Source organism: Euprymna scolopes, chromosome 20, assembly GCF_053919585.1.
Source record: "Euprymna scolopes isolate OS-2025 chromosome 20, ASM5391958v1, whole genome shotgun sequence".
NCBI lineage: Eukaryota > Metazoa > Mollusca > Cephalopoda > Sepiida > Sepiolidae > Euprymna > Euprymna scolopes.
This window is the reverse complement of record NC_136501.1, coordinates 73914819-73932178: the sequence shown is the minus strand read 5'-3', so window position 1 is coordinate 73932178 and position 17360 is coordinate 73914819. Positions and strand designations below refer to the sequence as shown.

At 34.5% G+C, this 17360-nt stretch overlaps 1 protein-coding gene across 1 annotated transcript in view; it reads right to left on the bottom strand.

Annotated features, from left to right (window-relative positions):
- The window catches only part of LOC145241463 (glutamate receptor ionotropic, NMDA 2B-like), an 849005-nt gene that overhangs the window by 165361 nt on the left and 666284 nt on the right, over nucleotides 1-17360 (bottom strand). The window lies entirely within an intron of this gene.

Sequence of the window (17360 nt, the reverse complement as noted above, 5' to 3'; positions counted from 1 at the left end):
TATATATATATATATATATATATATATATATATATATATATTTCAGCATTACTCAAAACGTGAGTAGAGTAAGGTTATAAGTTTTTAAAATATATATGACAAGCTACATAGTATTTTTCGCGTTTCATGTTCGTAAAAATTTGTCCGAAATGATTTTAACGGATAGTTTTTTACAGGAGTTAATTAGCTAATCAGATACCTGTTATTCACACACCTATTCATTACATCCAATTGTAGTGCATTTTTAAGACAGTGGTTCATTTTACATATGATTCATCCATTTCTTTGTTTTTTTTATTTTGGAATAGATCAATCTTTCCTTTGAGTGAGAAAATGATGAGTTACAATATGCTTGCTTATAGTTTGTTTATACTAATACGGTTGAGAAGAAAGTTCTTACGGAATTTTTAATTTGTATTTAAACTGATGTATTTTCAATTAAGTTTTCGTAATAACACCTTTACTTTACATGTCATTTTAAAGAGCGTTTCTTTTCACAACGATGAATACCAAATGGTAAAAGTAAGTTCGCACAATTTTCTCTTTTCAATTCAAGCGAGACCGAAAAGAGATTCAAAGACTGTAGGAAGTCCGTGAGGGATAATGAGTGGTGTGGGAAGAGTAAGCCAGTTAGAACATCAGAGTTGATTGGACAAATCAAGAATTTCATGGATAAGGACTGCCGTTTATCTATAGAGACAAAAAGAACATAGTTGTATGTCAGTGTGGGAACGGTACAGCAAATTATCTGCGTGGACCTGACGATGCGGAAGATTTGCGCGAAGTTTATCCCATGCATGCTCAGATAAGATCAGAAAGAAAAACGTTGTAATGACAGCGAGAAGACGGTCGAGCTGATCAATTAACATCTCAGAGTTCTTGATACTCTTGTGAATTCTGATAAAAGACTGATCTACTACTATGAACCAAGTCGAAAACATCGGGTTCCCAGTGGAAGCATGCTCTTTTAGATCCAAGAAGGCCGGACAGAGCAAATCCACCCAGAAACTTATGCTTATCGCTTTTTTTTTCATAGCGCGACCATAATCTACATGCACTGGGTGTCCACTGGAAAGCAATTAACAAGGAAGTTTTAAGGGAGTTCATGAAGAGATTCCGTCAGAAGAGAGCATCAAGCCTCAAATCGGGTCAGTAGCATTTCAACCAGGACAATGCATTAGTTCACAACTCTATCTCATCGACTATCTGACTAAGGTGGGCATCCAGATAGTTTCTCATCCTTTCTATAGTCCGGACCTTGCTCCATATGACTTTTTCTATTCTCTAAGCTCATGGAAACCCTCAGAAGGTGTCCTTATGAGAAAATTGAAGAGATGACAGAGGCTCTAACGAGGGGTATGTATACTCTCACACAAGAGAACTTGGAAGTTGGAACGACAACAAGTGCATTGCAGCCTGAGGAAATTGCTTCGAAGGAGACTAGATTTTTATGTATGCACTATAAATAACTGTTTATATGAAAAGTCTGGGAACCTCGTGTTTATCTGTCTATCTCTCTCTCCTCTCTCTCTCTCTGTATATATATATATATATATATATATATATATATATATATATATATATATATATATTCAATTTAATGAATAAAAAATTATAAATAAGTCCATAAGTCCATAATAAACAAATTGTTCAGGGAGATCGGATGCGACACAGCGTCGGACTTTAGCGTGCGATATTACGCAACCAAGAGGTCCATGTGTAGTTTATGTGTGTATATGAACGCATATACACACATATATTCTTTTGTCGGATGTAAAAACTTATGAGATGTCTATCATGAGACTATTAGCTTTGATCGACAATCAATGAAATTTATCAAACGTCTGCATATAAATATGTCAATTTCCTTTTCTAATATCTTCATAAATATGCATGGCGTCACATGCATAATTCATTATATACAGGGCCTCAGTAGATAAAAGGGCAATTCCCATCAATAAAACTAAAGCAAGAGTTGAAATTTCAATAATATACCAATATTTAAAAAAATATAAATTGATCTTATGAGATGACTTATGAGATAGATCAGTACTTTGTTTTTCAACTACAGGCGCAGAGATAATGAAAAATTAAAGGTTTAAAGGCAGATAATAAATAAACAATCCAAGTGCATTAACCAAGTTGCTATAATCAAGGGATATAAGTGTAGATAAAAGGATCTGTTTTTATTATAAATTATAATTGTTTAATGGAATATCCGACTTAATCAAAATCACAATGATGACTTTTTGTTCGAAATACTTTGTTTTCTACCTCAATCTCTACAACTTACTACTTATAATATTACTTCGGAAATTAGTAATATCTTTCAGCGTATTAAAACTTGATTCTCTTTTTGTAAAAACAATGTTTTCTTCGGATAAATATATTTAAGGATATATCACGGATAGACCTCTATTTTAGTTACGTTTACTATGTTGTTTAATTAGACACTCTCGATCGTCTCTCCGTCTGTTCCACTTCATAATTAAACAGCAGTTTCATCGATATCATGATGGGATACCAGGTGGAATGGATTATTGAATTCAGGATCTTGTTTTAAAATTATTAAGAATAAATTTGGTTTATTTTATATAATTTTTTCTCATCTGCAAAAACGCAAAGGCATAATATTAATAATAATTATAATTCTAATAATAATAATACTAATAATAATAATCATAATAATAATCATAATAATAAAGTACCTCCACGATAGTTTTCGACCCAAACATAAAATGCCGTAAATGTGCAAATCAGCGCTCATAAAAATGTTTACATTTTTGCTTTAGCGAAGATAGAATGCTAGAAATTTAATTAAACGAAGTTACTAGATTTTTGCAATATTATCCAATTCAAATGAATGTTTTTAAATTATATTTTGGGGGGTTATATTTTCTTATTTAAATTATTTTTTTATTGAATTTTTAATCTGTAATTATAAATTTACCACGCGCTCTGACTTGAAATTATCTTTATATATAAAAGGTAAAATGTGTGTGTGTGTTTGTGTGTGTGTGAGTGTTTGCATGTCTCGCAAAAACTTTTGCCTGAGGCGACAGATTTTCACCAGATCGGTATCGACACTTCGGACGACAAATATCGAAAAATTAGCTAAAAATATTAATTCCTCCACGCTCGACTGAGCAGTTTTCTACATAGAGTGGTAGCAAAAAACCGTTCCTTCATGACATTTTAGCCAAATACGCATGCGCAAAAAGCTTCTTTCTTGAATTAGTTTAAACTTTATAAAAACCAAACCAACTTGGCCGGATTGCTTATAGCTTAGTCAGTTAACAATCTTAAGATGGTGCGTTCGAGCTGAGGTGCAAGATTTTTCTTTTCGATTTTTATAGTTTTAATATTGAAACCGGGTTTTTTTCATCACGTTCGTTTTTTTTGTTGTTTGTGTTTTTACGATTTACTAAGAAGTTTTAACATCGATCTCTTACAATTTGTTTTCTTTTCTTTCGATTTTTTAAGATTCATTCGCTGTTTTTTGTTTTTGTTTTTTCGATTTTTGTAAAAAAAGTTTTAACATCATTCGCTTACACGTTGTTTTTTTCACGTTTGCTGTTTTTCTTTTACCGATTTTTTAAAGAAGTTTTAACATCATTTTTTTATTTTATGATATTTAGTTATTACTTCGCATATTCTTTAGTTTCCATTTTGTTTTGATTTATCCCCACCAAATGCACACACCTCCAAACATCCGGGCAACGCCTGGCACCCCCACTAGAATATATATATATATATATATATATATATATATATACACACATATATATATATATATATATATATATATATATATATATATATGCCCCATCATGATATCGACGTCAGTTCCCGAGCTACATATAAAATATCATCGGACATAAATGTGCAGTCAAGTGCTGAGGAAAGACAAAATGACCTAAAGAAAGGGAAATAAACTTCTAGATATATGACACTGCAAGGTTGTTTTATGCAGAATTATTGGGTTTCTCAGGAGAAGAACATATCTTCCCATAACCCCAAAAGAGCCCAGGGAAATTACATCTTATTACATATGCTTAGTTTATTGTGTAAATGTTTATTCATTCATACCCGTGTGGGAGGCGCATAAGTAACACAATCCTGGGTTTGCTATTACCACAAACACTGCAACATCAAATACACAACAAATAAATTATACGCAAGGTTGAATTCAGAAGAGAGCTCCTGATATCATAATCGGCAAGTGCTCCATGGGTGGCCGGCGTTAGGAACCCAGACGACATTTTGCGAATGTTGACACTTCTTTTAATTTTAGGAACAATAATATCACAGACACAGAACAGGTAAAGATCCTCTCTAATTTCATATTTCATGTACCAGAATAATAAAAGATCAAGGAGAACCAAATAAAGCAACGTAGATTAAAAAACTCAGATGATGGAACAGACAATAAAAAATAAACTGGTTACGGAATGCTATGACAGAAGACACTTTAATAAACTAGAATGTCATAAACGAATGAAAATACAACGAAAGGTAATTAACGGAATTACTCTCCACTCGAACCTCAAATATAAAATTCCACAATTGCAAAATGCAAACACAGTAAGCATGGTGACCGAGATCTATGAAACAACGGAATTAAATGAGAATGAAACAACTGAAGTAGTAAGCATCAGATAACTTATGAGTAAGGAAAAACAAAACTTTCATAAGAAACGAAAATTAAAGAATCAAAAGCAGAAATCGCAATAAACACACTATCTAATACATTCCAATATGCACTAATGTAGACTTTAATTACGCAGATTCCAGGATAGTAATTATCTTGTTTAATGTAATAAATAGCAGGGGTAAGAAAATCTATCGATAAAAATCTGGATGGTAATTCCTGTTAAAACCCAGAAATTAAAAATATAAGAAAACAAGTCAAGGCGATAAGATGAAAAGGAAGAGAAGAGGATAGAAAAATTTAAAAATGAGACCAGCAGGGAGAAGCTAATCAAGATACTAGAAGAACTGAATTAAAAAATAGAAGTAATGAAAAGAGATTATGACGATAGATATACAAATCAGAACAGTGCAAGCAAAACAGGACCATTGCAAACAAGGCAACCCAATTCTATCAAAATATCAACGGAGGAAAAAAAGACTGAACCAGACTAAACAAAATGCAACTGGCGTAAGATATGAGATGAGCAACACAATCCGAATAGAAATACCAAATGTCTGAAACGTATGACAGAAAATTATTGTAAATCGAAGAAAGGAGGAAGGATGAAATCAGCAATGAAAGCTTCAAGAAAGTTCTACGGAGAGCACTAGGACATAATGGAATACACGCTTACTTTTTTAAATAACTACGACACTAAATAAAGGGCTAATTCAAAACTTGGAAACATGTATTTATGAAGTAGAAGTGCTGAAATAGATGAGCTAAGTGTTTAATTATGTAGAAACGAAAAGACAGAGAAAAGACAGCATGCATTCCGCCGGTTTGTACGGCATAAATCAAATACAAATAGGCAAAAATTCGTAGATGCGAGAAATCATTGTAAGAGAGAAATAACGATAGCCAAAAGATGCTGAAATAATCAGGGAGCGCATTGAATCGCAAAAGATAGAAACTCGTGATTCCTGGAAAATCTATATTAGTGTAGTGAATAAAGGGCAATCGGTAATTCCCCCACTGAACAGCTACCAGAAGGTTGCATGCACGGCAATGGAGAAGGTGAAACTCTTGCCCAGCGATTCACCTCCAACTCAACCTTAGAGCCAACAAGCAATTCCGTCCAAAATTTCCCTATGCGGACTGAAGCCACATTAGATGATGTAAAAATCACCCATTCTCATGTCCGCAATATCATAAGCTACTTAGACACCTCAAAGGCGTGTGTACCTGATCGCATCCCTGCATTACCAATTAGGGAATGTTCAGCCGAGCTAGCCTCCATACTTTCCAAGCTCTGCAATAAATGCCTTGCTGAATCTTGCTTCCCTAATAGATGGAAGATGGACTTTGTGGGACCAGTGCACAAGAATTCTGGTTAAAGAACAGACCCTCTCAATTATCGCCTTATTAGTCTTCTCCCATTCTTCGCTAAAATCTTTGATACCTTAATTAATAAAGCACTAGTTCACCACCTCGGAAAAGCAAATCTCTCTAACAAACAGTATGAATTCAGGCAATGTCGTTCTACTGCAGATATTTTAACAGTCATCTCTGAACGTATTTTCCATGTACTGGATAAGGCGAGCGAAGCCAGGGATGTCGCTCTTGATATACCCAAAACCTTTGGCAAAGTCTGACACAAAAGGCTGCTAATGAAAATTAAATCGTACGGTATAACTGGACGTGTGCTAAATATAATCAGATCCTTCTTAGACAATAGAGGCATACGGATTGTCAGTGACAGAGGTACATCAAAGCAGCATTACATTAATGCGGGAGTGCCTCAGGGGTCGATCCTTGGGCCATTATAATTTCCGATACTCGTAAACGACTTCCCTGATAATATTGTGTCCGAGATGGGTATATTTGCTGATGATACAATGCTCTATAATATACATGAGGGAAGAATAGTTGTACATAAATCTAAGACAATAGCAGAATTGTTAGAAAATGACCTCCAGACTATAGTGGAATTGAGCCGCAAATGAATGGTAACATTTAATGCTAGTAAAACAAAGCTGCTCTCCTTTAACAATTACAAGACACCTCTCCAACGCCCTATATCCATGACAAATAGCACCCTACCTGAAAATTCTACCTTCAAACTCCTCGGCCTAACATTTGCGGGCAATATTAACTGGAACAATTACACAGGGGGCATTGCAAAGTCTGCTGCAAATAAGATGGGTTCCCTCTATCAAGCTAGAAGACTACTTACGCCTGAAAGTATCCTGTACCTCTACAAGACCATCATTAATCCATGTATGAAGTATTGTTGCCACATCTGGGCTGGTGCATCGACCACTTGTCTCTCCCTCTTAAATAAAGTCTATAAAAAGAGTTGCCCATCTAATCGGTCCCACTTCATCAACTAAGCTTCAGCTCCTGTCCCATCGCCGCAATATTGCATCACTGTGCCTGTTTTACAAATATTTTAATTGAATGTGTTCTGATGAATTTGTTTCACTTGTACCTCTTTGACAAACCTGCTTAGCAATAAGATCCCACTCTTCATTGTTGCTGTCCCTAAATGCCAGAAAGCTTTCTATTCTAATAGTATCTTTCCTCGAACAGCTAGATTTTGTGATTCCTTTCCTGCTGCCTGATTCCCTTGCTGTCCTGATATGCCTTAGTTTAAATGTAACATGAACAAATATCTTGTTAACCTTTCCTAGACATGTCCACAAATAATAGTTCCTTACGTCCAACTGGTGATATGCTTTGATAGGGGTGAACATGAGTAAAAAAGGGAATCGCCTTCAGCAACTAAAGGCCTATAAAATACTTACCTACAATGTTGAAAATACAGCAAAACTGAGAAAACAAATGTACAGCTCTTTTAATGATTGTGAACATTTCCTACGAAAGTGCCAAGCCAAATACAAGTTCACTATTACAGATAAAATCATTAATCATGGAAGACCTGAAAGACACTAATAAACTCAACCAGAATGTTCTGCGAGGATATCCGAATAGAATTCGGTATGGAGAATGCGCACTGTTAGTTATTAAAAGGAGAAAATATGGAGGACACAGAAGGTATGAAACTACCCAACCAAACGGGAATGGGGGTATTAGGTGAACACTATATTTGGGAACCCCATGAGTAGGCACCATCAAAGCAACAGAATGAAAGAGAAAATTGGAAAGGAATGCCTCAGAAGAACAAGAAAATTCTAGAAACAAAACTATATAATAGAAATCAAATAAAAGGATATAAACACGTTTGCAGTCTCACTAATAATATACCCCAGACCGTTTATAGGGTAGACCAAAGAAAAACTAAGGGAACTTGACCAGAAAACCAGGAATCGTATAACTATACACAAAGGAGGATGACCGACTCTACGTTAAAAGAAAATACAGAGGAAAAGGACTTGTTTGCATAAAAGACTAAATGACACGAAAAAAGAATTGGAAAAATTATCTTTCGATGTTCAACTTGTTTGCATAAAAGACTAAATGACACGAAAAAAGAATTAGAAAAATTATCTTTCGATGTTCAACATTATATATATATATATATATAATGTTGAACATCGAAAGATAATTCCCTTAGCATTTGACACTGGGAGAACGAACACGATAGGAAAAGAAAAGGTAAGGGATAAACGAGACAAGAAAACGGAAAAAAAGAAACAGCTACATAAGGAAGACAAAAGACGAGACTAATGAACACACTTGGGCATGGCTTTAAAAAAGGAATCTAAACACAGAAACTGAATCCCCCATAACAGACGCACAAGATTACGCTATCAGAACAGACAACATAAAAGCAAAACTCGATAAGACACAAGAAAGCAGTAAATGCAGACTCCGTGGACAAAGAGTCGAAACAATAAACCACATAAAAAGCGAATGCAGCAAACTATGGCACATAGAATTAAAAAATAGATACGATCAAGTTGGGAAGGCAGAAGAACGGATGTCATAATAACAAGAAGGAAAAATCCTTCCAGGTTGTAAATTTTGCCGTCCCAGCAGACCACAGAGTGAATATAAAGAAGAGAGAGAAGCGGAACTTCCCAGAGAACTCAAAGGAAAATGGAGGAAATAAAAATCAAGGTAACACAGCTAATAAGCAATAGGAAAAAACCGTAAAACTTTGCAAAAAGATTACAATATATTGGAATCAAAACAATGATTAAGGAGATACAACTAATATCGATAACGGCTGAAATATTAACGAAAACAATTAAACACTCGTGAGCAAAACAATTGGCAAAGCAAATTTTATACATTTTATTGCACTAAAAGCTATATTGAACAAAGAAAAATTGAACAAGGAAACTTAAAGGAGACTAATAACATAGAACAAGACGTTTACTTTAATAAATGCTTAGTATGGGATCACATTCCGTTTTGATTTCTTTAAAAGATCAATCCTTTTACAAATGTTCTCAAGCAAAGTGTGAAACAATGTGTAGAGGAGATGCTATTCCATTCGCTTTGCACAGCTTCCCATAGTTTGTCTTTGTTCAAAAAAGTTCTTCCATCCAATGCACGAGATATTATGGACCAAAATATTCTCGATTGGATTTAAATCGGGGCTTTCACCTGGCCAAAAAATCACATCAATTGAGTTATCAGAAAACCATTTTTTGTGACTTTAGCAGTGTGTGCAGGGGCATTATCATGTTGCAAAAGAATGTTCTGAGATATTCCCACCTTCTGGATACTTGGTAACAGTCCTTTTTCTAATATTCGAATGTATTCCTTTGCATCGATTGACTTCTCACATCTAATAAGTTCCCCAATAACTGCTGCAGTAAAAGTTCCCCATACCATTGCCCCTCCATTTCCGTGTTTAACTGTCGCTTTTATGCAAATTGCCGAAAATCTTTCTCAGTTCCTCGATGGCACCGTTCGGGAGCATCGGGAGTATCACTAACAAGAAAAAAAATCTTGATTCATCTAATCAGAAAACATTCCTGAACCAGTCTGTATCTTTTTGCCATAACAATAGAAACATCTCTTTCTATCGTTGAGGTTCTTCTTATATAAAACGGCTCCTTTGCACACCTTTTAAAGGAAAACCCCATTTATTCCATTTGTCTAGATATTGTATATCTAGAAAGAGAATTTTCAGACCCTGTTTTGAATTCTTTGCTATGGTCAACATCAGTTTTCTTTCGGTCCTTCAAAACAGTTAATTTAAGCCTGTGGTCGTCCTTCAAAGTGGATGCTCTAGGGCGACCAGATCCAGATTTCCATTTTCACAAGCGTTCGACTTCGAACCTTTGACCAATTTGTTTCACTACAGAAAGAGATATTGTCACATCAAAATAAAAAAAATCTACTTGTAAGTCATTTTGGACTAACTTCACCGTTCAAATCGTCTTTTTATATCCTCGCCAAGATGTGATCTTACCATTTTTAGTATTAATTTTGTCACTTATTATATGCTAAAATAATCTACAAAATAGAAATTCTCAGTTAAAGTTAACAATCATTCATGGAAAAATATTGAAAAATCGATTTCTTCCTTCTTTCACTCTTGCCCCATTTTTTTTTTTTTGCTCATGAGTGTAGAAACTGTCATAGAGATAAGGAAATCTCACATGAAATCAGGAAATCTTAAACTACTGAAGTGACAGCTGCCCCCCCACTTTTTAAGTAAAAATATATTAAAAAACATATTTAATTTTGTTTATTTTCATCTTTCAGTGGGTGTTTTTTCATGTCACCATAAACTATTGTCATACCAAATAAATGAGGGTTAAGGTGGATGGAAAAACCGAGGAGAGAAAGCACTAGCCAGACCTCCGCTAGATGTGCAAAATTGGAGAGACTTATCTTCATCCAAATTCCAGTGAAAACTACTGCCCATTGCTTACAAGAAATCAGTACTAAGGAACTGTTGCAATAACGTAAATTCATCTGCAATTGTTATCGGAAGTGGAAACTTATTGTCACTCAGACTCCAGAGAACACCATTAGTTGCTGTAAAAGAAAAAAATCTTTGATAATGGCATGCGACTACTCCTAGTGAGTAAATAATAAATAGTTGGACTCTTTAGGAATCACCGTAATCTACAAGTCAATTTTGCTTCTCACAACACTTATCCCGCGCCAGCTGCTTTCCATCTAATTCACTCTTGGATTATGCTCACTAGCTTTGGTGCAAACACCCGCTCTTAAATTATAAAAAAAGGGTGTAAAATATCATAACACTGTGAAGTTAACGAACGGAATAATAATGATAATAATAATAATGATAACAATAATGATAATAGTAATTAGGATCGAATATGCACGTATGCAAATACATGTTTAATTATAAAAGATGGAGAGTCTTAAACTTAATAACTGATAATCATTAAAGATAATAATTATTTTCCCTTTTATATAGACACTAAAGACGTCGTATTTTTTATGAATTAGTGTAGTTTCTTTTAAATCGGTGATTTGGCCGCAATGATTTTACAAATTAAATAAAATTACAAAACCAGATGATAGCGAGATAAATAATCCAACTAGATTTGTATATTTTCGTGTTACTCTTTGCGTAACCATATATCCCACCGGATTTTCAGTACGTTTTTTGCTAAATTGATCGTTTAATTCACTTTGTTTATTTGATTTCAATTTCGTCGCCATTTTCAATTTGCCCGGGTGCTTCTAAAGAACTTAGATTTTGGCAATGTTTACACGGGATACACACATTTCAGTAACATAGCAGAATAGGTAGCACCCGAGAATCCATCAAGTAAAACAACAAAACAAGAAATAATCACAAGATAATTCATACAAAAATCATCACAACTAAATTCCATACCAAACTCGTCTAGATTGAACGTGTTCAACCCATTGGTAAAACAGTTTGAACGCGGTAAGAAGATTCAAGAACTGCGGTAAATCGTGTTGAATAGTTAACGCTCGAGAACATCTCGACCAACTGAAAAAAATATATTTTAATGCGTGCCATTGGTGTGTGTGAGGATTTTTAAAACGTCAAAATTTTACACGTTAAATCCACACGTTAAAATCTGGCGAGTTTTGTTGTGGATTTTCCCCTGATGCGTTTTAGGTAAATAACATGTAGTATACTTTTTAGGGGTGTCTAATTGTTTGTGCTTTTTAAGGGGCGTCTACTTTTTTGAGAGTTAAATATTTTGTGCTTTTGAGGGACGTTTATTATTAAGATGTCGCGTGTGAATTGAAATTGTTTACGTTTTATGTGAAAATGCCAACTTATATATCAGTATGAAGTAAAAATCGACCATGGATTTTTGCCAGTAAGTCATCAGCAGCAGCGTCGGTATAATGAGTATATAAAAAAAGAAAAGAAAATTAAAAGTAAAAAAAAATCCAAGTTTAAAATTTTAGATCACGAATTGAATTTCTGTAAATAAAATAAAAGTTAATCAGAAATATGCAAAATATAAAAATAAAAACATTTAAAGAGTTTATTTTTCTCCAAACAATAATTTCATAACAATTTTTATTTTTTTTATTTCATGAAAATGTGAACTGATAAAAATACAAATGCAAATCGAATCATAGATTTTATTTGCCAATATTGATTTATATTGCTATAAAAAACGTCAGGTATAATCGAACTGATTAAATATTCGACTCAACATTTTCAGTAATTGAATATTGATCAGATAAATATACATTTAGACCTTGTCCCATTGAATTTGTAAAATATCCAAGGAAGTTTTAATTGATAAATTCGTTTCTTTGTTTTACTTATCAGCCCGAAACAACGCATATTTATTTAAGACTCATTTTATTTTTGATGAAGTAAATTTGTTTATATCTTTATTAAATGTACGATACGTATTATATCTATGAATTTTAAATATCTAATCTCATTATTATCCCGAGCATTCTCTGTATAGAAATTACAGACACTATACATTAACACTCACACACAAATCTAGAACTGTTTATCTAAATTCCTTACTTAATTAGATTTTCAAACTAAAATATTTACATTTGAATGGGACTTTTACATTCATTAAAGAAATATATATTTTTATTCTGCCTTTTCTATTTGCAACTATGAACAGAATGCTGGAATAAACCAGGAGGAAGCATTATACTTAAAAATATTAACAAAATTCTAAAATATTACCAAGTAATATTTAGAAATAAGCATAAAAGAGGAACATATCAACTAATCACAATAGATACATGTTTAATAATAATAATACAAATCATAGAGAAAGGAAATGATCGGCAAGCGAAGAATTTCTGTCGAATAAATTTAGTTTCAGTAATAGAATTCAAATATTCTGAATTGTAAAAAGGTTTAGAAGGCTTACCTGTGAATACTCGGGATCATCATTAAAGAAGTTGCCAAAAATTAATTCTTCTTAAGACAAATATGGATTGAGTGCAATAAATTTAGCAGATTTGTTTCTTTATTTAACGTATTTCTTAGGATATCAGAAACAGAGACTGTTAGAAGTGTGTAGCAAATACGATTAACTGTGTTTATACAAGCAAGTTTAATCTATCTGTGCCATTTTGCAAAATTATTTTGACCGATTTTAGTGTTTTCATTCAAACATGAAAAACGTCCCTTTTGTGACACTTTTAATTACATGATATTTCTTGAAATACAAACGATATATTTTAATGAATATATTTGAAAGTATTGTAATTGATATTAAAACAGTGAACATAAAATATCATGATTACAGAATGTAATTATTACGTACGACATCCGGATTTAGTTTTATATTCACCATAATGCAAAAGAAAGAAAGTTTTGAAAAATAATTTCTATTGAATAAACATAGAAATATAGATAAATATTCCGCTGAATGAATTTTCCTAAAAAAGTAAAACTGACACATCATGAATAAAAACATATAAATTGACAGGAAATCGATTGGGTACGTTTGAAAAGAGAAAAATGGAGAAAAGATAGATTCGATAAAAAATAGAAAATTCATGAATTGCAGGTTGATCTGCAAATATAGCAGGTTAATGATAAGGGGTTGGTTGCGTTTTAATCGTTTGATTTAGATAGGTTTTCGATTGAAAATAATTGAACTTGTTACAAAAAGTTTAGCGATATCGCGTGAATCTATTCCTATATATTATCTTTCCTTCCTCCCTAACTTTTTCTCCCTCTTTGTTTCTACACACACACACACACACACACACACACACACACACACACACACACACACACACACCCATATATATATATATATATATATATATATAATTGCATAAATGATATTTGTCTGTGTAAGTTCGTTCTTTATAGACTCCAAAACGGCTGAAGAGATTTCTCATTTTTTTCATTAACCGCAAGAAATGTATAAGACTTGAAAATTTAGATCTTTTTTAAAAGAGCAAAATAAATTATGTTTAGGTTTTAAATGTCCATTGAACAAGCAACTGATCTTAAAGAAATTGCAAAACAATCTACACACATATTTAGTGAAAATGTTATTCGGAGGTTTCTAATATGTCAAAAAAAAACATAGGCCCCCAACAACCAAGCACGAGTAGTATGCCCGACAACATTAGATAAGGAATTTTTCGACACAGTTAAATAATTGTAGAACTATGCAGCGACAACCACATAAATTCTTACAATAAATAGTCGATGTTGATCTTGTAGTTTCTTTGGCATACGATTCAAGAAATCGTGGCTCCCAATACCTCGCAGAAGTAGTTGATTTTGAGCTGGAAGAACAGCTGTTAAAAAGATAATTAAAAAAAATTGGATTGTTACTTGCACATTGCATCAACTGTGTGGGGGCTACGTTGATTAGTAAGATGTCAATATAACAGACATTTACTAAAATAATTTTACGCTTACAAAAAAAATAATTAAAAATAAAATAAAATATTAGAATTATCAAAGATACAGATAAAAATAAGCATAACAAGGCATCAAAGCAACCATCGAGTAAGGTCGGGTTATACTGTTAGTATATATATATATATATATATATATATATATATAAATATATATATATATATATATGAGAATGTCAAATATAAATATATTAACACACGCATACACAAGGAAACACACACGCACACACATGTTTATATATATATATATATATATATATATATATATACAAATATATATAATTATTCACTATAATAATTATCTAATCATCCATTCCTAAACTTACAAAACTATATCTAACCATACATTAACTCGTCTCTCTCAATCCAATACTGTAGCAAATTTAGCTGCTTTCACAGCACGAATTTTTACCTATACCCTCTCCCAGTAACAATGGAAATGGAAGCATAGTAATGCCTTTTTTAACCAGGTTACCTACTAAAACCAGCCCATATATCTATTTACCAAATTACACATGACTCAAAACTTACTGTTTTTACCCGTACTATATTTGCACTCGCATCTCATGCCCTGCTATCATCTAAAATATAGCTTGGGCACAACTCGTAGTTCAATTCTTAACACCTACTCACACTCTAATATTATACTAGACCCAAGCTCACATGAATAAAAAAAAAATAAATAGATAAAAATAAAAGGAAAAAATAAAAAATATATATATACAAAAGAGAAAGCCTCAAACCACATTATCTCCTAACAAGCCTCCTTACAATCATAGTTGCTTACACTGCATGAGCTCTACTTAACCTCTTTATCCAGTAACAATGAAATAACAATGTCCCTAATCCACTTTGAGGAGTGTAACTATTTTAGCAGATATAACCTCTACAAACTAACCCAATAACATTAACTAACCACGCGGGGTCGCAGAAATACCTGGATTAGAACCCAGGCGCGGAGCAAACCCTCTCAGTGGTGACGGACCCAGTAGATCTTTCCAGATCATCCGTCTAGGAGAAGGAAAACTCTGAAACCAAACCAAAGAGGAGGGAGGCCTCTTCAGTCTTGGATGACAACCTTCCTAGAGCTGGTGACTCAATCAAATTACCGGTCTGCAAACCTAAAATGCTTAAGGAGTAGATAGGTCCTGCCTATCGCCCGGCTTCCATACTCCTTCGTTGCCTATTAGTCAGGCGCAGAGATACTATCACAGTGATTCGACAGAAACACCTAGTGGTAGATCTTGTTTCTTGTCTAGGGCAATGAACGCCGTTTCCCCACTCCCGACACCCCCCCTAAAGCTGTGCACTTGAGAATGCTTGAGTACCACATATGCATGAGCAACTAGATTGGGTTGACCTTCCTCCGATGGGTTGAGGGTACCGGATTGACAGTTACTGGCTGCTGTTTCCGACTGGTAGTACAGGAGCCCTAACTCTTTGGTAGCGCTTAGAGCGGCTGCTCCATCAACAGTTGAATAGTATCGGGATGTTTGCAGTGCCATGGCGCGCATGGAAAGGGACCCTGCACTCATCCCCGGTGGGCTTTCCTGAGGCCACAGTCCTAGTTGATGGAGGGTCAGCTGATGGTCTACTTGTGATGCATGTGTAGTATTCTGCATAACCTCCTGTTCGGCTTCCCCTAACCCAACTGAAACTCGTTAAAAAAACATGATGACAGTACCATCTAAAAATAAGCTTAAACCAGGCTTAGGGTCAAACAAATCCAACTTGCCTCCTCCCTTGAGGCTTGCATTCACAAATATCCGTGGGCTTAGAACTAATTTAGCTGATGTTGAAGCATTTCTCCTAACAAATACCCCGGATATCTTAGCACTAAGTGAGACTAACGAGACTAACCTACACTCCTCCATCCCCTCTAACTACTTTAACATGCCTGGATATCTCCCACTCTGCCGTAAGGACTCTGACAGACATATGCACGGACTTGGAGTTTACATTCGTAATACCCTTCCCTTGACTAGAGAAAACAACCTAGAAACGGATGATCAAGCCTTTATGTGCTTTAGACTAATCATGCAACACAACATTAGCTACTTCTACTTTCTCTACCGCTCCCCCTCGACCCAAGACTGCACCATAATAAACAAAGTATCTGACAGCATAGACACAGCACTCTCCTTCGACACTAGCGCCCAAGTACATGTATTTGGCGACTTTAATGTCCATCACAAAAACTGGCTTGGATTCTCTACTTACACAGATGCAGCAGGCAGCGCAACTCATAGCTTCTCTGTATCTCACTCCCTAGCGCAAATTGTTACTTTTCCAACCCGCTTCCCTGATCAGGAAGAACAACACACATCACTATTAGATCTGTTTTTGACCACAGTTCCTGATGATTGTGTAACGAAAGCCGACAGCCCACTTGGGAACGCTGATCATGCGGTGATAATGGTTGAAATCGCCCTAAACTCTAGACCCAAAACTGAAGAGCCAGTGCTCAAAACAACGAGATATTATAAAAAGGCTGACTGGGAAGCTATGAGAGATCTTATCAGAGACGCCCCATGGGGAAATATTTTTTCTCTTCCTGCTGAACAGTGTGCAACCGAGACCACTGAATGGTTCAAAACTGCAATCGAAGCGCATGTTCCCATGCGGAAATTCTATAGCAATCCCCACTCTCCCCAATGGTTTACTTCGACTTGCGCAACTGCCATTGCTCAAAGGCAGCGTGCATTACGCAGGTTTAATAGACATAAGTCCAGTTCAAACAGACAGAAGTACATAGAAGCTAGAAGTAACGTTAAGAAAGAAATAGCGACAGCTAAGAGGGAATTTACGGAAACCACGAAAACACGCATCGAAGCACAAAAACTAGGAACTCGTGACTTCTGGAAAATCTACAACAGTGTAGTAAATAATGGGCAATCAACAATTCCCCCACTAACCAACA